Source organism: Ranitomeya variabilis, chromosome 6 (assembly GCF_051348905.1).
Source record: "Ranitomeya variabilis isolate aRanVar5 chromosome 6, aRanVar5.hap1, whole genome shotgun sequence".
Lineage (NCBI taxonomy): Eukaryota > Metazoa > Chordata > Amphibia > Anura > Dendrobatidae > Ranitomeya > Ranitomeya variabilis.
This window is the reverse complement of record NC_135237.1, coordinates 334,179,374-334,200,086: the sequence shown is the minus strand read 5'-3', so window position 1 is coordinate 334,200,086 and position 20,713 is coordinate 334,179,374.

Sequence of the window (20,713 nt, the reverse complement as noted above, 5' to 3'; positions counted from 1 at the left end):
AACATTAATGTAAAAATGTGTAAAAGAGAGAATTAAAATAAAAAATATTGCTATACTCACCTCTCCGACGCAGCCTGCACCTTACCGAGGGAAGCGGCAGCGTTCTTTGTTTAAAATTCGCGCTTTTCTTTCCTTTACGTGAGTCCCGGCTTGTGATTGGTTGCGTGCCGCCCATGTGACCGGGACGCAACCAATCACAGCAAGCCGTGACGTAATTTCAGGTCCTTCAGGATTTTAAAATTACGTTCCGGCGTTGTGATTGGTTGCGTCGCAGTCACATGGGCGACGCAACCAATCACAGCAAGCCGTGACGTAATTTCAGGTCCTTAAGGATTTTAAAATTACGTCCCGGCTTTGTGATTGGTTGCGTCGCAGTCACATGGGAGACGCAACCAATCACAAGCCGTGACGTCACGGGAGGCTGGACACGCGCGCATTTTAAAATGGGCGCGTGTCCAGCCTCCCGTGACATCCCGGCTTGTGATTGGTTGCGCCGCGATCAACCAATCACAAGCCGGGAGGCTGGACACACGCGCATTTTAAAATTTTAAAATGCGCGCGTGTCCAGCCTCCCGGCTTGTGATTGGTTGACCGCGGCGCAACCAATCACAAGCCGGGACGTCACGGGAGGCTGGACACGCGCCCATTTTAAAAAGCGCGCGTGTCCAGCCTCCCGTGACGTCACGGCTTGTGATTGGTTAATGGCGGCCATGTTGCCGGGACGCGGACCAATCACAGCAAGCCGTGACGTAATTTCGTCACGGCTTGCTGTGATTGGTCCGCGTCCCGGCAACATGGCGCCGTGACCAATCATAAGCCGGGACGTCACTGGAGGCTGGACACGCGCGCTTTTTAAAAAGCGCGCGTGTCCAGCCTCCCGTGACGTCACGGCTTGTGATTGGTTAATGGCGGCCATGTTGCCGGGACGCGGACCAATCACAGCAAGCCGTGACGTAATTTCGTCACGGCTTGCTGTGATTGGTCCGCGTCCCGGCAACATGGCCGCCCTGACCAATCACAAGCCGGGACTTCACGTAACCAAGTAAAAGCGCGAATTTTAAACAAACAACGCTGCCGGTTCCCTCGCTGAGGTCCAGGCTGCGTCGGACAGGTGAGTATAGCGATATTTTTTATTTTAATTCTTTCCTTTACACATTTATATGGATCCCAGGGCCTGAAGGAGAGTTTCCTCTCCTTCAGACCCTGGGAACCATCAGGAATACCGTCCGATACTTGAGTCCCATTGACTTGTATTGGTATCGGGTATCGGTATCGGATTGGATCCGATACTTTGCCGGTATCGGCCGATACTTTCCGATACCGATACTTTCAAGTATCGGACGGTATCGCTCAACACTAGTTTTGAGATAGCAGTTCTGAGACAGAGGATGAGGAGGAGCAGAATGGGCTGCAGGAACTGGTGTAGGAGGGGGAGGAAACTCTGATAGAAGTAGGAGCAGCAATCCTTTGCGTCGGTAGGACATGTGCCATGCCAGGGTGGAACTCGGCCCCAGCCTCCACAATGTTCATCAAGTGTGCCATCAGGGAAAGCATCGCTGGCCACAAGCTCTTGTCCATGTTGTTTGTTAAGTGGACAATCCAAGTAACTGTGTTGTAAGGGCATGGGTGATGTTCCAGGGCACATGCTGATACAAGGCGAGGATGCCACAACGGGAGAAATAATGGCGGCTGGGGGCCAAGTACCAAGGGACCAAATTTCTACACCTACACCAGGCCAAATTTTACTTTTATTTGAAAGAGATGACATTTCACATAAACCAAGTTCTACAGTATATATAAGAATAGTGACTTTTGGAACAACTAAATATTTACACAATGTTCTAGGCCAATTTTGGATTTTCTTTCAAAATTCACACAAACCAAGTTGTAATGTATATGTGACAATAGTTAATTTTTGGAACAAAAATATTTTAACTGTACCAGCACAAGGGTTTTTAAAAATTTTAACCCACTGTAATTTTAAAGAAAAAAGCACGTTAAACTGTATAGATGACTAATTGAATCAGTAAAAAATTTTTTGGGAATATTATATGCCACCAAAATGTATTCAAGAACACAAAATACTGTATGTATGAGCAATATATTACCAACAATTTTTTGAACAAGTTTTTGGTGAAGTAGATAACAACGAAATGTACCCAAGAAGCCAGAAAACCCTATGGATGAGCATTATAATACTGATAATTTTTTAACAACTTTTTTGAAGGGTTAGATGTAGGGTTAGATGTACCCCTAAACATGTTATACTCTATGGATGACTCATTTAATCCAGATAAATTTTTGAATGCATTTTGGGAGTGTTATATACCAACAAATTGTACCCCAGAAAAAGTAATACTGTATGAGTGACTAATTGAATCCAGATACATTTTTGAACATTTTTTGGAGGGTTAGATAGCACAGAAATTTCCCCCAAAACAAGGAATAGTGTAAGGTGAGAGATTTAACCCAGTCACATTTTTTAATGCTTTTTTTGAGTTTTACAAACCACCGTAATGTATGAAAAACCATGTTAAACTGTATTGATGAGTAATTGAATCCAGAAATAAACTTGGAGTGTTGTTTATGTACTCCTACACTCATAAAGGCTTTGCACAAATTACAAAGCCAGAAAAAAATTATAAGGAGGGTAATAAATAAATTCTCTTCAGGTGTCCGCTTCTTTTTCTCCTTCCATGGGAAGCTGGGGGTACTCCACCTGCTTTTCGCAGCCCGATTCTACGGTGCCTGGGCTGTAAGTGACCCAGCTTCCTGTAGTGCCATAGCCCCCATGATATAGAAATGGGCAACAACCCCCTGTGTCACCTGCAATATTAACAGCTCCTGTATAGGAGGTCAGTAACTCCAAGGACAGTACACTCTCTCGGGCGTGGTAGTAACCCTGTGTCAAGCTGCCTGAAGGAGCTTCTCTCAGGCCTGTTCATTCTTTAAGAAGGGAAGAAGGGATCATCCTGCTCCCTTCCTTCTGGGATCACACCCACTGCATATCACTGATGTTGCCACTCCATTTTGAAGAACATGACCCTGGTTTCAACCATCAGCTCTTGCAGCCATAGAGGCCAGTGTTACGTCTCTACTGCCCGATGGTTGAAAAAGATGTGATGACTGGTCCTGAACTCTTCAATGGACCCACTTCTCTGCTGACTGTCATAAGTAATGACCACACCCTGGGATGCCAACTGTCGATTCCTTGTGGCAAGAAAGTTTGATAACAATTCTTCAGACCCGGTCCTAGCTTGCCTCCTTGTCTCTTCCAACCAGCCTAGTCCCTGCAATCCACTCACCAGTTACTGGATCCTGGCTCTCCTATCCACAGTCTGCAAGAATCCCAGCGGTAAAGGGTTCGGGCCTTGGGGGTTCAAGGAAATTGTCTAGATTCGGACCACAGGCTTCTGCCATTTCTGCTGTTGTGCCAACTTTCTCTGGCTCCAATATTCCCCTGGTCACTACCTTGAGAGTCTCGCCTGGTTCTGCCATATTTGTCACCCACTAAGCATGTTAGACTGTATGGATGACTAAATGAATACAGTAAAAAACATTTTTTTGTTTTTTGTAGTGTTAGATATCACAGAAATATACCACATACCATGGAATTATGTATGGGTAAGAAATGTAATCCAGCAATTTTTTGAACACTTTTTTGGAGTGTTAGATTTCACAGAAATATACAACATAATACGGAATTGTGTATGGGTGAGAAACTTAACTCTGCCAAATTTTAAAAACGCTTTTTTGGAGTGTTATAGATCAAAATTGTTTTACCCTAGAACATAGAGTAGTGTATGTGGAGCGCCCCCACACCGCCGCAGGGCCGAGGGGTACCCGGAGCCGGGCCTCTAGTTCTCAGTCTCGGGGTTGTCACGGTGGCTAGACCCGGTCCGTGGCCCTGTCCGTCAGTGGGGGACGTCCGGTGAAATAGGTAGTAGTAATGGTAGCGATGTAGCGGTGCGGTTGTGGGGTGTAAGTCGCGGTAAATAACGAGGACACCAGATTGCAGTCTCTTTACCTCTTTACTGGAGATCTCTGAGTCCTCAGTCCAGAACACGGTTCACCAGGCTGCGCAAGTCCGGCCGGTCCAATGGCACCTCCAGAGTTCTCCTCTCAGGTGGAAATCTGTGCCTTCCTTCTAGCGCTATGTGTTGTAGTCCTTCCCTGCTGTGCTTACGGAAAGTAACCCCACAACGGTTGTGTCTGTTTCTTAAGTTCCCTCACAACTCGATTTGATGTTCCTCTGTAATCCACCCCTTCCCTGTATTCAGGTTGGAATGGCACCCGTTTGTCAGGTAGGCCTGGAGTTCTTCCGGGACCCTAGAGTCGCCCCTCTCCCGCAATTGCCCCCCAAGACTTCATAGGTGATATGTGGTAGACAGCCCGCCTGAGACCGACTGTCCTGCCGCTGTTTGGAGTATGGCTTGAAGCTGTATTCTAATCCACTCCCTCGGCGTTCCGGCCACCGGTATTGCGCCTCAGCAGGGTGCTGCTTCTTTCAACAAAACCCCTGCTGGTATTCTCCTTCTGCTTGATCTCGTTTCTCACTCAGCACAATCTATCTCGCTTCTAGTCCTTTCTTGAGTCCCGCCGCTTCCAGGAGCCTGCGCGGACCCGTTACGTTCTTTCAATGCCAAGCCTCTGCCAGGATCCCACCCCTGGCAGAGACCCTACAGTCTCTCCCTTCACAACACCCCCTGCCACAGGGTGTTGCTCCGTTCAATCCCGTCAGCGTTCTCTCTAACTTCCTGCCTGACCCCCAGTTTACCCACTATGGTGGGGAGTGGCCTAATGAATAGCACCCTTAGCTCCCCCCGGAGGCCCAGCTGTGAAACATATTGGTGTCTGTGATACCTGATTGGAGGAACTCCTTCGGTGCCATCGAACGTACCATGGCTCCCCTTAGCGGCGAAGCCACAGCACTGCAACGACCAGGACTCTGGGGCGCTGCATATGGGTAAGAAATTTAGCCCAGGAAAATTGTTTTTAATTTTTGTTAGATAGTTAGTTTAGTTAGTTGTTCCACTTTCTACTACACAGGTTTCCAGCATATATTCCTTGCAATTTTCATTTTAGGTGGCTGCGATCATTCACCAGATATTATATAACACAGCAGACTATCACATCCTTAAGCATTTCTTCCATTTTTTCCACAGGTGTCCAGCGCGGGTTAAATAAGTACATGTTGTTTTTCTTCCACAGCGTTACAAACTAAGTGCTGTTGGTTTTATGGGCGTATTGCAATCTATTCATATACAAATAGGAAACTGTTGTCTCTATATTGTATTTTTTTCTGTATTTTTATCACCTTTTTTTTCCTACAGCATTCAACCTTTAAATTATTTCCTCAGTAAACATATATTTTTCTATTTAGATCCCATCTAGTGTGTCAATTGCATTCAGGGGATAAAACAGTATTCCCTTCTGGTTTCTTTTGCGCAAATCTAATACTTGCTAAATTTTTTCCATAATGGCCTAGCACCATTTTAGTAGATCTCTCTTCCTCAGGAAGGAGAGATGCAAGTTTTTCCTTGTAGCATGGGTCTAGCAGGGTGAACAACCAGTGCTCCTTTTTGGCTAAGATGAAAATAATGTGAGGGTCACAGGAAAGACAGCGGTGATAAAGTCGGACATATGTGCCAAGCTCCCTACAGCCAACACTACCCTGTCTCCACCATGATAACGACTCTGAAACTCCTCCTGCTCCCTCTCTTCTTCCTCATTCCCCTACTTACCCCATCCACATAGAAGAGACAGGATGAAGCTTGTGTGGATACTTGCTTGTGTTGCGCTACCAACCAGTTTCTGTTTCTCCTCTTCTTCGGCTTCCACCTCCTCATTGTTACCAAATCCATGCTGGACAGATGAGATGAGGCTGGGCTGGGTAGTATTTCCCTATCTCATGTATTCCTCCATCTTCACCTGGTCCACATGCAAAGCTTCACATTTAATTCTCAGGCGCAAATGTTTAAGTAGGCACAGGAGCAGGATAGTTGTGCTGATTATGGTGTCATTGCTGCTCACTATCTTTGATGAATCCTCAAAGTCTTGGAGAACCATGGAAATATTAGACATCCATGCCCACTCTTCAGTTGTTTTCTTTGGAGGCTGACCAGAATACTAACTGGGTCTCCTGACTGTTCTGGTACACCAGACGAAGACTACATGCCGAAACACGTGTTGGGCTCTTGCCCCAGCACAGCAGGAGGAAATGACCACAGGTATTTATTAGTCTTTACTCATGTTTGTTGAAAATTTTTTGCATCTACACCCTGCTATTTTATGATACATGCATGTCAGGCTGAGATCATCTTAGGGTATCTTTTTTAGCCCATTATTCATATATTTGCCTGCTATGAAACCCTGTGTACATTAATGCATCTCCTCCATGCTGTTTTGTCGCCCTAGCTTGCTCACCTTATTAAATGTATTTTAAACATATTTTAAATACTTTTCTTAATAAAGATTTATAATATTTTATTACTTTACGGCTATATTGTTTATTTAATGTCACCTGCATGGGCAAAATGCCTTCACAGAACAATTCCACGTACCCAGCCAGGACATCCACTTTCATATCAAGTGATGGGGCACCCCAGATGAGTACCTCACCCACAGCTACTACCCCACGTCGCATTACACTTCAGTCAGCAATAGTTTTGCAGTTGGAAGAGCAACATCATGAGGGGAGGACTCGAGTTGCATGGAAAATGATAACCATTGCAAGGCGCTGGACAAGAACTGTAAAATGGGGGTGAGTGGCGCAGAACAGCCAGGAGAAGAAGCAAAAGTGCAGCTCAGTGCAGCTCTTCTGAGGCTACATCTACAGAAGGAAGTGTCTGAACCCAAGAGTGCCAGCGTACAGCTGAGAGTTGCCATTGCTGCAAAGTGAAGTGAAAAGATAAGGTTCACCCAGTAAGGTTGTGACCCAAGGAAATGGGCAGAAAAGATCAAGAAACAGAATGGTGAGTCAGAGATAACCACACCTTGCGAAAGGCGAGCTAATCATGAGATGAAAGAGATGGCACGATTTGTGGGTTGTGAGTCGATGAGAAAGGGGTGTGGCAGCAAGATGGCAAAGTGGGAAATGTTACTGGCACAGAGTGTGGCGCATGCAAAAAGTGGGTGGCTTGGTTTGTGGGCCCAGAGGCCGAAAGCTCCTGCACCCAGCCCGCAGATGAACCCTAACCTGGGGTGCGCACCTCTTACCACTCGGGCGAAGTGGATTGTGAAGGTGATCTGGGCCAAGGAAGAAAGGGAGCAGTGAGTCTGGGCCCAGCTGGAAAGCCCAAGTGGAGAAAAGCTCGCCCAGCGCATGACAAAGGGTTGGTTCTATACTTCGACTATGAGAGGGGCATTGGCTTCCTGGCAGAGGAGAGTACCTTAGACAAGGTATATGTGAACACAAGATCCATCTGCCTCGGTCCCACCCTTCAGCCAGGAGAGTGTGTGCAGTTCATTAAAGGAAGATGGGCAGTGAGACTGGGTCGCGATCATGGTCTCCCGGATCAAGTTAGAGATGAAAGAGAAATTATGGTGGTCCAGCCTTGATCAAACGTGTCAGCACACAGAGTCATCACACCCCTGGATGCTAGAATGAGAAACAGTGGAGAGTCTTTCTCAAGTTCCTGCTGACTCTCAGCAGAGGACAAGGTCATGTAAATAGTAGAGAAACCAGCTTTTTATATGGCCTGGGTACTCAGTAGGCGTAAGGAGGATGGAGGCCAAGGAGACCTGGGTCTAAATGCCACAAGTTGGAAATTTGTATTAGAAGGAGACAGGAGTCTGACGATCAAGTAATGCCTTTTGCACCCTTATGCAAGGCCAGGATTCTAGTGTGTATGTGAACCTCCTTTGCAAGACTCTGTTTAAAGCCATGAATATCCAAAGTTGTTTTCCCTTCCCTAGTTTGTTGTGCATTCCCCTGATGGATTAAATAGACACTGCAGTTGCTGGAGAATCCTACACCCTCAGTCAGGGACTGAATCTTAGCCAGCAAGGACAATGTCTAATGTGTAATAGTATGCAGGTACTGAGTATGTCACCACGGAACAGACAGACCAACAGTTGAGGGGTTTAATAACAGGAATAAGGTTCTCCTCGCAGGGAGGAAGCAATGGAAAATAACTAGCAATAAAACAGTGCAAAAATATGGGAGTCAAACAATATAACAGAATTAAGCAGGATTTCTTGAGAAAAGAACACTTATCAGTCTGATGAGGACTTGCTTGGAGGGTCGTCTTCTCCAACGTAGGCGCCGAGAAACAGCGGCACTTGTCATTCCTCTGTTGTCCGTGGTCTGAGTAGTCTCTAGGAGCCTGCTGCCTGGCGATTCGGGAGTTAATGTGGTATGCACAGGCTCTGAGTCTTTAGCTTTTACAGCACAGCCAGGAATCAGGGGCTCTGCACTGTTAAGTCTCTGTACCAGGAATCAGGGGCTCTGCACTGATAAGTCTCTGTACCAGGAATCACAGTCTCTGTACTGATACCGCGGGGACCAGGGAGTCGAAGTCTCTGCACGGGCCAATGTCTCTACACGGGTCTCAAAGCGTCCCTCTCCTGTCACAGCAGAGTCCGCTTTCATGTACTCACAAGATGCAGTCTTTCTGGGCAGTCTCCCTCTATTTGTCCTCAGACCAGGAGCTCTCTCTCTCCCGGAGCGCAGCTGCACCCTGCTCTGCACGCTGCTCGGCACGCTGCTCTGTCCCCTGCGCGCGTGCCTTTCCCGCTCTCTGCCCGCTTCCTTCCTGTCCCAGTCTCCAAGTCTGCCCCCTGGGGAAACTGCAGCACAGCTCAATGGTTCCAGGCACAGAGCCGAGAAGGTAACCGCCCCCAGACTCTTCTTGTGTTTTAACTCCTTACAAATGGACCATATGACTGGCATGTGAACAGGACTGTAACTAAAAGGATGGTGCCTCCATTTGATGAATGCTGTTTTTAAGGACCGTGTTCCAGTCTTACAAATTGATGGGGAACAAATGGCCTGCGCCCGCTGTGAAATGAGCTACCCTTACAGGGATGTACTGTATTGTTGATTAAAGGAATCTGGTTCACTCATGGTAAGACTAACCTGATCGACTGGCATCGGGTAAGTTAAACAGTAACATGGACTCGGATAGTAATAAAATCTAGGACTCTAACCAAGAGGATCGGTTTTAACAGAGCAAAAAGAGGTGATCGTCAACTTAAAGGGAATCTGTCAGCAGGTTTTTGCTATGTAATCCAAAGACAGCAGGAGATAGAGGCTGAAGCATAGAGATCAGGGATGTGTCACTTGTCAAAGTGCATGCTGCTATTTAATAGCTGCAAAGGATTTATCACTAAGAGATTAACATTGCCAGACTAGTCTGCCAACTAAGCACCTCACTAGCTATGGTCTTTTCACATGAAGAGCCTGGTGTGGGTTGGGTTAGCTTTCTCATTTATTCTTTTTTTTTTTTAATCTAAAAGCTCTGATTGTGTCAGAATGGCTGCACCCAGTAAACTAAGTGATACATTGCTGAATTCAACCTCTCTTTGCCAACTTCATGCTGCTCTCATATGAGGTAGCAGAAACCTGCTGACAGATTCCTTTTAAGCAATGTGCAGAAGAATATTATTTTGGTGCTAATTGGTCTTAAGTGCTAACTGAGCACTCTAAGCTCTGTGCAGGAGTATGTATTGGTGTTTTATTGGCTCCAGAGCACGGTGGCTCAGTGGTTAGCACTGCAGCCTTGCAGCGCTGGGGTCCTAGGTTTAAATCCCAACAAAGAATGTCTGCAAGGAGTTTTTATGTTCTCCCCGTGTTTGTGTGGGTTTCCTCCGGGTACTCCGGTTTCCCCCCACATTCCAAAGACATACTGATAGGGAATTTAGATTGTGAGCCCCAACGGGGACAGTGATGATAATGTGTGCAAACTGTAAAGCGATGCGGAATATGTTAGCGTTATATAAAAATAAAGATTATTATTATTCCAGATGGCAGAGGGCAGCCATCGTTAAAAAAGTGGAAAATGTAAGGATATGTACATGCTGCCCACATTTCCCTCTTGAAGAAACAAGTTTTATTGTTAAAATGTGTTATGTAATGTGAAAGGTCATGTATAATGTTGTGTGAGTTGTGATGTATGTTAGTACTATGTGTAGTTGGACTACATAGATAGTTGAAGTTAATGTTTGGGACTAGCCCAGAATGGGAGAGCCGAATTACAGGGAAAATGAAAGTCAGATAGGGCCGGAGTGCATAGTGAGTGGATCAAAACATCCAAGGGTAGCAATGACGCATTTCTGGGGTGACTCTAAGTGAGAGGAGACTGAAGAAAAGGGATATTGAGCATAAGTGACTAAGGGTACTGTCACACTAAACAATTTACCAACGATCACGACCAGCGATACGACCTGGCCGTGATCGTTGGTAAGTGTTTGTGTGGTCGCTGGGGAGCTGTCACACAGTCAGCTCTCCAGCGACCAATGATGCCGAAGTCTCCGGGTAACCAGGGTAAACATCGGGTTACTAAGCGCAGGGCCGCGCTTAGTAACCCGATGTTTACCGTGGTTACCAGCGTAAACGTAAAAAAACCCAAACAGTACATACTTACATTCCGGTGTCTGTCCCCCGGCGCTGTGCTTCTCTGCACTGTGTCTGCGCCAGCCGGAAAGCACAGCGGTGACATCACCGGCGCTCACAGTGCAGAGAAGCAAAACGCCGGGGGACAGACACCGGAATGTAATTATGTACTGTTTGGTTTTTTTTACTTTTACGCTGGTAACCACGGTAAACATCGGGTTACTAAGCGCGGCCCTGCGCTTAGTAACCCAATGTTTACCCTGGTTACAAGCGAACGCATCGCTGGATCGCTGTCACACACAACGATCCAGCGATGACAGCGGGAGATCCAGCGACGAAAGAAAGTTCCAAACGATCTGCTACGACGTACGATTCTCAGCAGGGTCACTGATCGCTGCTGCGTGTCAGACACAGCGATATCGTATGGATATCGCTGGAACGTCACGGATCGTACCGTCGTAGCGATCAAAGTGCCACTGTGTGACAGTACCCTAAGAGACAGAGTGACCTTCAGGAAACAGGTCCTAGGAGAGGACACCTAGCCACGAGACCTCGAGCTTATAATGCTAGAAGGTAAAGGGTCTAAAGCAGTACTGAGAACATGGGACAAGTAAAGTGTCTCAGGCGGGAGTTCATGAGCATTAGCATTACTGGAAAGGGGATACTGGACCACAGAACAATAGATTACACTTGTTAATCAGGACTATAAATCTGGGTTATAGTGAAGTAGTACAAAACAGTGGCCATAGAGGGCACTATTGATAACGATGGAAGGAATCTGTATAGAAAATACTTCAAGTTGTAAAGGAAACATGCATAAGACTGTGTACTTGCTTTCCCTTATATATAACCCTTATCAAGTTGACGTTCAGTAAAAAGTTTATTTTTGAATGGTGGTCTCCCTCATTAAACTGTGATACATTTGGTCCTGGCAAACCTACAACAATGGTTAGATGCGGCCTATATTGGTGTAATGCCCTCACAGCACGAGTCCACATACCCAGCCAGGACCTTCACTTTCATTTAATGTGCTAGGTGCCAGGGCAACCCCAACGAGTGCCTCACCAACGGCTACTGCCCTGCGCAACATTACACATGATTCATGCAGAAAATAGAAGAAAAGGGCTGGGAAACATGGGGACTATAGAAATTGCCCTAATTAGACAGTTGAAATCGGGGATATATTAGAATGAAGTACAACCATTCAATATAGTACTATTAGAAATACAAATACACAATTTTTAATACCTTTTTTTATTGTGTAAGCTATTATAAAGACCTTAGTCTGGGTTGCCCAGGCTATGTATACTTTATAGTTCATAGAGATTCTCTGAGCAAATAGCTCTGATTAGGTCTGTCTTCCAGGTCCTCATTGAGTTTTGTCATGTAGGATAGGACAATGTTCTTATTTCAGGACACCAACAGCTGGAAAAAGGGAGGAAACACAGATACTCGCTGTTACCCAAATCGTGAAACAAGATTTTGGGATAAAAACAATGGCACTCTATATGAACAGTGGTTAAAGCGATACTACAAGATAGTCAATACATCCATGAATAAATGCAACGTAACAATTTTATAATGTAAATGTCGAAGCTTCGAAGCATGGAATTCTTCCTTGTTAAGAACTGCACAAGGCCTACTTTCCAATATGGACAATTAGTATAAGCAAGATGGTAATGAAAGAAAAACCATCATTAGGATAAGCATAATTACATTAAGTATACAATGCCGATTGACCATCAGGGCCAAGTAATAGAAGCAAACTGCATAAAACATTCACCACTGCTACTATGCAAGGATTTAACTATCCCTCTAACTAATGGCCAGAAAACCAATCATCCATAAAAATGTATAAAGACAGCTGTAGAAAATAAGCTGAAATTCTGAAATTAAGACAGCATGTCCAGGTCCTGTACAAGTGGTACTTGCACTAAATGTACAGGAAAACCACAGGAAAAAAGCAATGAAAACATAAACTCATCCCAAACCCAATTCTAGAAATTAAATAAAGTAATACCCGGGAGGAGAAGAAGCCGCCTGTCCATCCACCCTCCCAAAAAAATATAACACAAGTTGGAGAAGGAGCAAGGGAGTTTTCATGGGATTGGTTCAAATCCAAAGTAGCTCATCATATCACCTGTCCAAAGCAAGCAGTGGGAGTATACATCCCCATATACATTATATTTGCTGCTGTTCCTGACATCTAGGAAATGTCACTTGTTTGAATTTTTATTTTTGCAAGCAGATGGACTCGCATGAGATTAGAATAAAATGGCTTTTTCAAGCAGAGCTAGGAGATAAAGTGACCATTGAGGTGTTAAGATTGAAAATTATGGCAAAAACATGCTCCATATGTTGTTACAAAAAATATCTGGACATACAGTTAGGTCCATATATATTTGGACAGAGACAACATTTTTCTAATTTTGGTTATAGACATTACCACAATGAATGTTAACCAAAACAATTCAGATGCAGTTGAAGTTCAGACTTTCAGCTTTCATTTGAGGGTATCCACATTAAAATTGGATGAAGGGTTAAGGAGTTTCAGCTACTTAACATGTGCCACCCTGTTTTTAAAGGGACCAAAAGTAATTGGACAGATTCAATAATTTTAAATAAAATGTTCATTTCTAGTACTTGGTTGAAAACCCTTTGTTGGCAATGACTGCCTGAAGTCTTGAATTCATCTCATGGACATCACCAGACGCTGTGTTTCCTCCTTTTTGATGCTCTGCCAGGCCTTCACTGCGGTGGTTTTCAGTTGCTGTTTGTTTGTGGGCCTTTCTGTCTGAAGTTTAGTCTTTAACAAGTGAAATGCATGCTCAATTGGGTTGAGATCAGGTGACTGACTTGGCCATTCAAGAATATTCCACTTCTTTGCTTTAATTAACTCCTGGGTTGCTTTGGCTTTATGTTTTGGGTCATTGTCCATCTGTAGTATGAAACGACGACCAATCAGTTTGGCTGCATTTGGCCTGATCTGAGCACACAGTATGTCTCTGAATACCTCAGAATTAATTCGGCTGCTTCTGTCCTGTGTCACATCATCAATAAACACTAGTGACCCAGTGCCACTGGCAGCCATGCATGCCCAAGCCATCACACTGCCTCCGCCGTGTTTTACAGATGATGTGGAATGCTTTGGATCATGAGCTGTACCACGCCTTCGCCATACTTTTCTCTTGCCATCATTCTGGTAGAGGTTGATCTTTGTTTCATCTGTCCAAAGAATGTTATTCCAGAACCGTGCTGGCTTTTTTAGATGTTTTTTAGCAAAGTCCAGTCTAGCCTTTTTATTCTTGATGCTTATGAGTGGCTTGCACCGTGCAGTGAACCCTCTGTATTTACTTTCATGCAGTCTTCTCTTTATGGTAGATTTGGATATTGATGCGCCGACCTCCTGGAGAGTGTTCTTCACTTGGTTGGCTGTTGTGAAGGGGTTTCTCTTCACCATGGAGATTATTCTGCGATCATCCACCACTGTTGTCTTCCATGGGCGCCCAGGTCTTTTTGCATTGTTGAGTTCACCAGTGCTTTCTTTCTTTCTCAGGATGTACCAAACTGTAGATTTTGCCACTCCTAATAATGTAGCAATTTCTCGGATGGGTTTTTTCTGTTTTCGCAGCTTAAGGATGGTTTGCTTCACCTGCATGGAGAGCTCCTTTGACCGCATGTTTACTTCACAGCAAAACCTTCCAAATGCAAGCACCACACCTCAAATCAACTCCAGGCCTTTTATCTGCTTAATTAAGAATGACATAACGAAGGGATTGCCCACACCTGTCCATGAAATAGCTTTGGAGTCAATTGTCCAATTACTTTTGGTCCCTTTAAAAACAGGGTGGCACATGTTAAGTAGCTGAAACTCCTTAACCCTTCATCCAATTTTAATGTGGATACCCTCAAATGAAAGCTGAAAGTCTGAACTTCAACTGCATCTGAATTGTTTTGTTTAAAATTCATTGTGGTAATGTCCATAACCAAAATTAGAAAAATGTTGTCTCTGTCCAAATATATATGGACCTAACTGTAGTTTATAATGTTATAGAAGCTGAAACTACAGGGGAATACACACTTTTAAGGAAAACATTGCCTTTCTTTGGCTGCTTTCACACATCCTTATTTTCTCATACGTGAAAATGGTCTGTGGTTTTTCAGTGTGCTGTACCCATTTTTGGTCCATTTTACAGTTTTTACAATGCTTGTTGCATCTGTTTTTCACATATGAAGGAAAAAGAAACTTTGTTTTTACCACTGATTTAACAGTAAAATATGGACAGCACATGGATGAAATCCATATACTATCCTTTTTTCTTCAAGGGGCCATTGATTTGCATTGGAGAGTTAGATCTGCAACACAAATCAAAGTAGCAAAGAAATAAACACACACCGGCGCTCCCAAGAGAATAAACTAGAAGGCTGCAGATGCCTACACAGTAACTGTGCTAACTCTGTCAAATAGCAAAGGTGAGTGTTAAATAGATAAAGAAACCGCGCCAACTAGATAAGGCGATACATGGGTGTAGAAAGTGAGCGTCTGCCTGGGCAAGACGTAAAGCACAATAGAAATATAACCAGTATCAGCAAACTAGTAGCCAATAACAGAGTGAATGCCTGTTTTATCCAGAGTTTCACATAAAATGCGTGGCTAATGTGAATAGAAAAAGCACACTTACTGACTAGTAATGTAGCTACTTGTAACGGTGATAGCGTGTTCTCAGTAGGGCTGTAGTCGTCCTAATGGGTGTGGAGCCAGGATCGCCAGCGGCCCAGAGAAGTAGGGGTACAATGTTCAGAGTAGCAATGTCCAAGGTAGCAGCGTGGGGCGGCACAAGCACCTGGTGGTATGGGGAGCGTCCTCCCTGGTGAGTGTGTGCCCGCCGCACACGTCGGGACCACCGCTAACCGGCACACGTGGGCCAGAGGAAGCTGGTGCACGGAGCGGTGAAAAAAAGGGGGCGTGATAAAGGTGACGTCACCAAAACAAAAAGCAAAGGACGGATGCCGCACAGGACCACAATTGCCTACGCGTTTCGAAGGTCTCTCGAGCCCTGACGAAGAAGGTCCGGAAACTACTTCTCTGGGCCACTGGCGATCCTGGCTCCACACCCATTAGGACGACTACAGCCCTACTGAGAACACGCTATCACCGTTACAAGTAGCTACATTACTAGTCAGTAAGTGTGCTTTTTCTATTCACATTAGCCACGCATTTTATGTGAAACTCTGGATAAAACAGGCATTCACTCTGTTATTGGCTACTAGTTTGCTGATACTGGTTATATTTCTATTGTGCTTTACGTCTTGCCCAGGCAGACGCTCACTTTCTATACCCATGTATCGCCTTATCTAGTTGGCGCGGTGTCTTTATCTATTTAACAAATCAAAGTAGGACAAAAATTAATAAAATTAGAAAAGACACATTTATTGTAATGGGTCGGCAATCTGTCTGAAAAGGCTTAATCAGATGAGCATATTATATGTGTGGTGTCCTTGTGTGCATGGACTTCACATGGAGAGCACATTAACGCATTAGATAAAAGGTGCCCGTGCCCATATGGCCATTTTTCATTACCAGCCCTCAGCTGCCCTAGAAAATGCGCATCCATTTGACTTAGCCTCGACTCTTTCCAATTGCCCTGTGGCAGTGACAATCGGAGTAATGGGATTGTGGGGTTGAGGTCAGCTGTGTAATGTTCTCTGACATCATGCCCACAGGTTAGTAATGGAGAGGCATCTATCAAAGCTGTGGTTTACCACACAGTCAGGCCTGTTGTGAATTTGGATTCTGGGCTCCCCCGGTGGCTACTGGTGGAATTGAACTTGTGACATCATCTTCCCTGTTCACCTGTTCTGATTAGATCTGGGTGTCGCTATATAACCTGGCTTCTCTGTTAGATGCTTGCCGGTCAACAATGTTATCAGAAGCCTCTCTGTGCTTGTTCCTGCTCCCAGACATCTACTAGATAAGTTGGACATTCGTCCATGTTTTGTTTTTGTATTTTGGTTCCAGTTCACAGCTGCAGTTTCGTTACTGTGTCTGGAAAGCTCTTGTTGATCAGGAATTGCCACTCTGGTATTATGAGTTAATGCCAGAGTCCTAAAGTAATTTCTGGATGTGTTTTGTTAGGGTTTTCTACTGACCATGAAAGTATGCTTTCTGTCTTCTGCTATCTAGAAAGCGGACCTCAAATTTGCTAAAACTATTTTCCTGCTGCGTTTGTTGTTTCATCTCATATCACCGCCAATATATGTGGGGGGCTTCTGTCTCCTTTTTGGGCATTTCTCTAGAGGTGAGTCAGGTCTTATATTTCCCTCTGCTAGCATTATTTAGTTCTCCGGCCGGCGCTGGGCATATAGGGATAAAAAGTAGGACATGCTACCTGGCTACTTCTAGATGATGCGGTAGGTTTAGTTCATGGTCAGTATAGTTACATCTTCCAAGAGCTTGTTCCTATTGAGGCTTATGCTAGTTCTCTGGCCATGGAGATCATGACAGTTTGACCGGCCCACTAAAGGGTTAAAATCCTTGGCTGAGAAAGGAGAGAAATAAGAAGTCTGCTGAAAATTTTTTTTTTTTTTTTTTTTTTTCTCTAGTAGTTAGTGTGCTCTTAATTGGATCACTTGCCAGTCTGTCTATGCTGCAGTCTTTCTTTTTTTTTCTCTCTCCTTCTAATCTTTGAATGGCTCTATGTTCACCTGTCTATAATGGATCTACAGAGTGTAACTGCAGGTTTGAATAATCTCGCCACGAAAGTACAAAGTTTGCAAGATTTTGTTGTTCATGCTCCGGTATCAGAGCCGAGAATTCCTTTGCCGGAATTCTTCTCAGGGAATAGATCTAGCTTTCAGAATTTTAGAAATAATTGTAAGTTATTTTTGTCCCTGAAATCTCGTTCTGCTGGAGACCCTGCACAGCAGGTTGGGATTGTGATTTCCTTGCTCCGCGGCGACCCTCAAGATTGGGCTTTTGCATTGGCACCAGGGGATCCTGCGTTGCTCAATGTGGATGCGTTTTTTCTGGCCTTGGGCTTGCTTTATGAGGAACCTCATTTGGAACTTCAGGCAGAAAAAACTTTGATGTCCCTATCGCAGGGGCAAGATGAAGCTGAAATTTACTGCCAAAAATTCCGTAAATGGTCTGTGCTTACTCAGTGGAATGAGTGTGCCTTGGCGGCTACTTTCAGAGAGGGTCTCTCTGATGCCATTAAGGATGTTATGGTGGGGTTCCCTGTGCCTGCGGGTCTGAATGAGTCCATGACAATGGCCATTCAGATCGATAGGCGTCTGCGGGAGCGCAAACCAGTGCACCATCTGGCGGTGTCCACTGAGAAGACGCCAGAAAACATGCAGTGTGATAGAATTCTGTCCAGAAGCGAGCGGCAGAATTTTAGACGGAAAAATGGGTTGTGTTTCTATTGTGGGGATTCTACTCATGTTATATCAGCATGCTTTAAGCGTACTAAAAAGCTTGATAAATCCGTTCCCATTGGCACTTTGCAGTCTAGGTTTGTTTTGTCTGTGACCCTGATTTGCTCTTTGTCATCTATTACTACGGACGCCTATGTCGACTCTGGCGCCGCTTTGAGTCTTATGGATTGGTCCTTTGCCAATCGTTGTGGGTATGATTTGGAGCCTTTGGAGACTCTTATTCCTCTGGAGGGGATTGACTCCACCCCATTGGCTAATAATAAACCACAATACTGGACACAAGTGACTATGTGTATTAATCCGGATCACCAGGAGACTATTCGTTTTCTGGTGCTGTATAATCTACATGATGATTTGGTGCTGGGATTGCCATGGCTGCAGTCTCACAACCCAGTCCTTGACTGGAGAGCTATGTCTGTGTTGAGCTGGGGATGTAAGGGGACTCATGGGGACGTACCTTTGGTGTCCATTTCATCATCTATTCCCTCTGAAATCCCTGAGTTCCTGTCTGATTATCGTGACGTCTTTGAAGAACCCAAGCTGGGTTCACTACCTCCGCACCGTGAGTGCGATTGTGCTATAGATTTAATTCCGGGTAGTAAATACCCAAAGGGTCGTTTATTTAATCTGTCTGTGCCTGAACATACTGCTATGCGAGAATATATAAAGGAGTCCTTGGAAAAGGGACATATTCGTCCATCGTCATCTCCCTTAGGAGCCGGTTTTTTCTTTGTGTCAAAAAAAGACGGCTCTTTGAGACCATGTATTGATTATCGGCTTTTGAATAAAATCACGGTTAAATATCAATACCCATTGCCGTTGCTGACTGATTTGTTTGCTCGCATAAAGGGGGCCAAGTGGTTCTCTAAGATTGATCTCCGTGGGGCGTATAATTTGGTGCGGATCAGGCAGGGGGATGAGTGGAAAACCGCATTTAATACGCCCGAGGGCCACTTTGAGTATTTGGTGATGCCTTTTGGTCTTTCTAATGCCCCTTCAGTCTTCCAGTCCTTTATGCATGATATTTTCCGCGATTTTTTGGATAAATTTATGATAGTGTATCTGGATGATATTCTGATTTTTTCGGATGATTGGGACTCTCATGTCCGGCAAGTTAAGAGGGTTTTTCAGGTTTTGCGGTCTAATTCTCTGTGTGTCAAGGGTTCTAAGTGCGTTTTTGGGGTTCAGAGAATTTCCTTTTTGGGATATATTTTTTCTCCCTCTTCCATTGAGATGGATCCTGTCAAGGTTCAAGCTATTTGTGATTGGACGCAGCCCTCTTCTCTTAAAAGTCTTCAGAAATTTTTGGGCTTTGCCAACTTTTATCGTCGATTTATTTCTGGTTTTTCGGATGTCGTTAAGCCATTGACCGATTTGACTAGACAGGGTGCTGATGTTGCTAATTGGTCCCCTGATGCTGTGGAGGCCTTTCAGGAGCTTAAGCGCCGTTTTTCTTCTGCCCCTGTGTTGCGTCAGCCTGATGTGACTCTTCCTTTTCAGGTTGAGGTCGACGCTTCTGAGATCGGGGCTGGGGCAGTGTTGTCGCAGAAAAGTTCTGACTGCGCCGTGATGAGGCCTTGTGCCTTCTTTTCCCGTAAATTTTCGCCCGCTGAGCGGAATTATGATGTTGGGAATCGGGAGCTTTTGGCCATGAAGTGGGCGTTTGAGGAGTGGCGCCATTGGCTCGAGGGGGCCAGACATCAGGTGGTGGTATTGACTGACCACAAAAATTTGATCTATCTTGAGACCGCCAGGCGCCTGAATCCTAGACAGGCGCGCTGGTCATTATTTTTCTCTCGGTTTAATTTTGTGGTATCGTACCTACCGGGTTCTAAGAATGTTAAGGCGGATGCCCTTTCTAGGAGTTTTGAGCCTGATTCACCCGGCAACTCTGACCCCACAGGTATTCTTAAGGAGGGAGTTATCTTGTCAGCCGTTTCTCCAGACCTGCGGCGGGCCTTGCAGGAGTTTCAGGCGGATAGACCGGATCGTTGTCCGCCTGATAGGTTGTTTGTTCCTGATGATTGGACCAGTAGAGTCATCTCTGAGGTACATTCTTCTGCATTGGCAGGTCATCCTGGAATTTTTGGTACCAGGGATTTGGTGGCAAGATCCTTCTGGTGGCCTTCCCTGTCACGAGATGTGCGAGGCTTTGTGCAGTCTTGTGACGTTTGTGCTCGGGCCAAGCCTTGTTGTTCTCGGGCTAGTGGATTATTGTTGCCCTTGCCTATTCCTAAGAGGCCTTGGACACACATCTCGATGGATTTTATTTCAGATCTGCCTGTTTCTCAGAAGATGTCTGTCATCTGGGTGGTGTGTGACCGTTTTTCTAAGATGGTCCATTTGGTTCCCCTGCCCAAATTGCCTTCTTCTTCCGAGTTGGTGCCCCTGTTTTTTCAAAATGTTGTTCGTTTGCATGGTATTCCTGAGAATATCGTTTCTGACAGAGGAACCCAATTTGTGTCTAGATTTTGGCGGGCATTCTGTGCTAGGATGGGCATAGATTTGTCTTTTTCGTCTGCTTTTCACCCTCAGACTAATGGCCAGACCGAGCGGACTAATCAGACCCTGGAGACATATCTGAGGTGTTTTGTGTCTGCTGACCAGGATGATTGGGTTGCTTTTTTGCCATTGGCGGAGTTCGCCCTCAATAATCGGGCCAGCTCTGCCACTTTGGTGTCCCCGTTTTTCTGTAATTCGGGGTTCCACCCTCGATTTTCC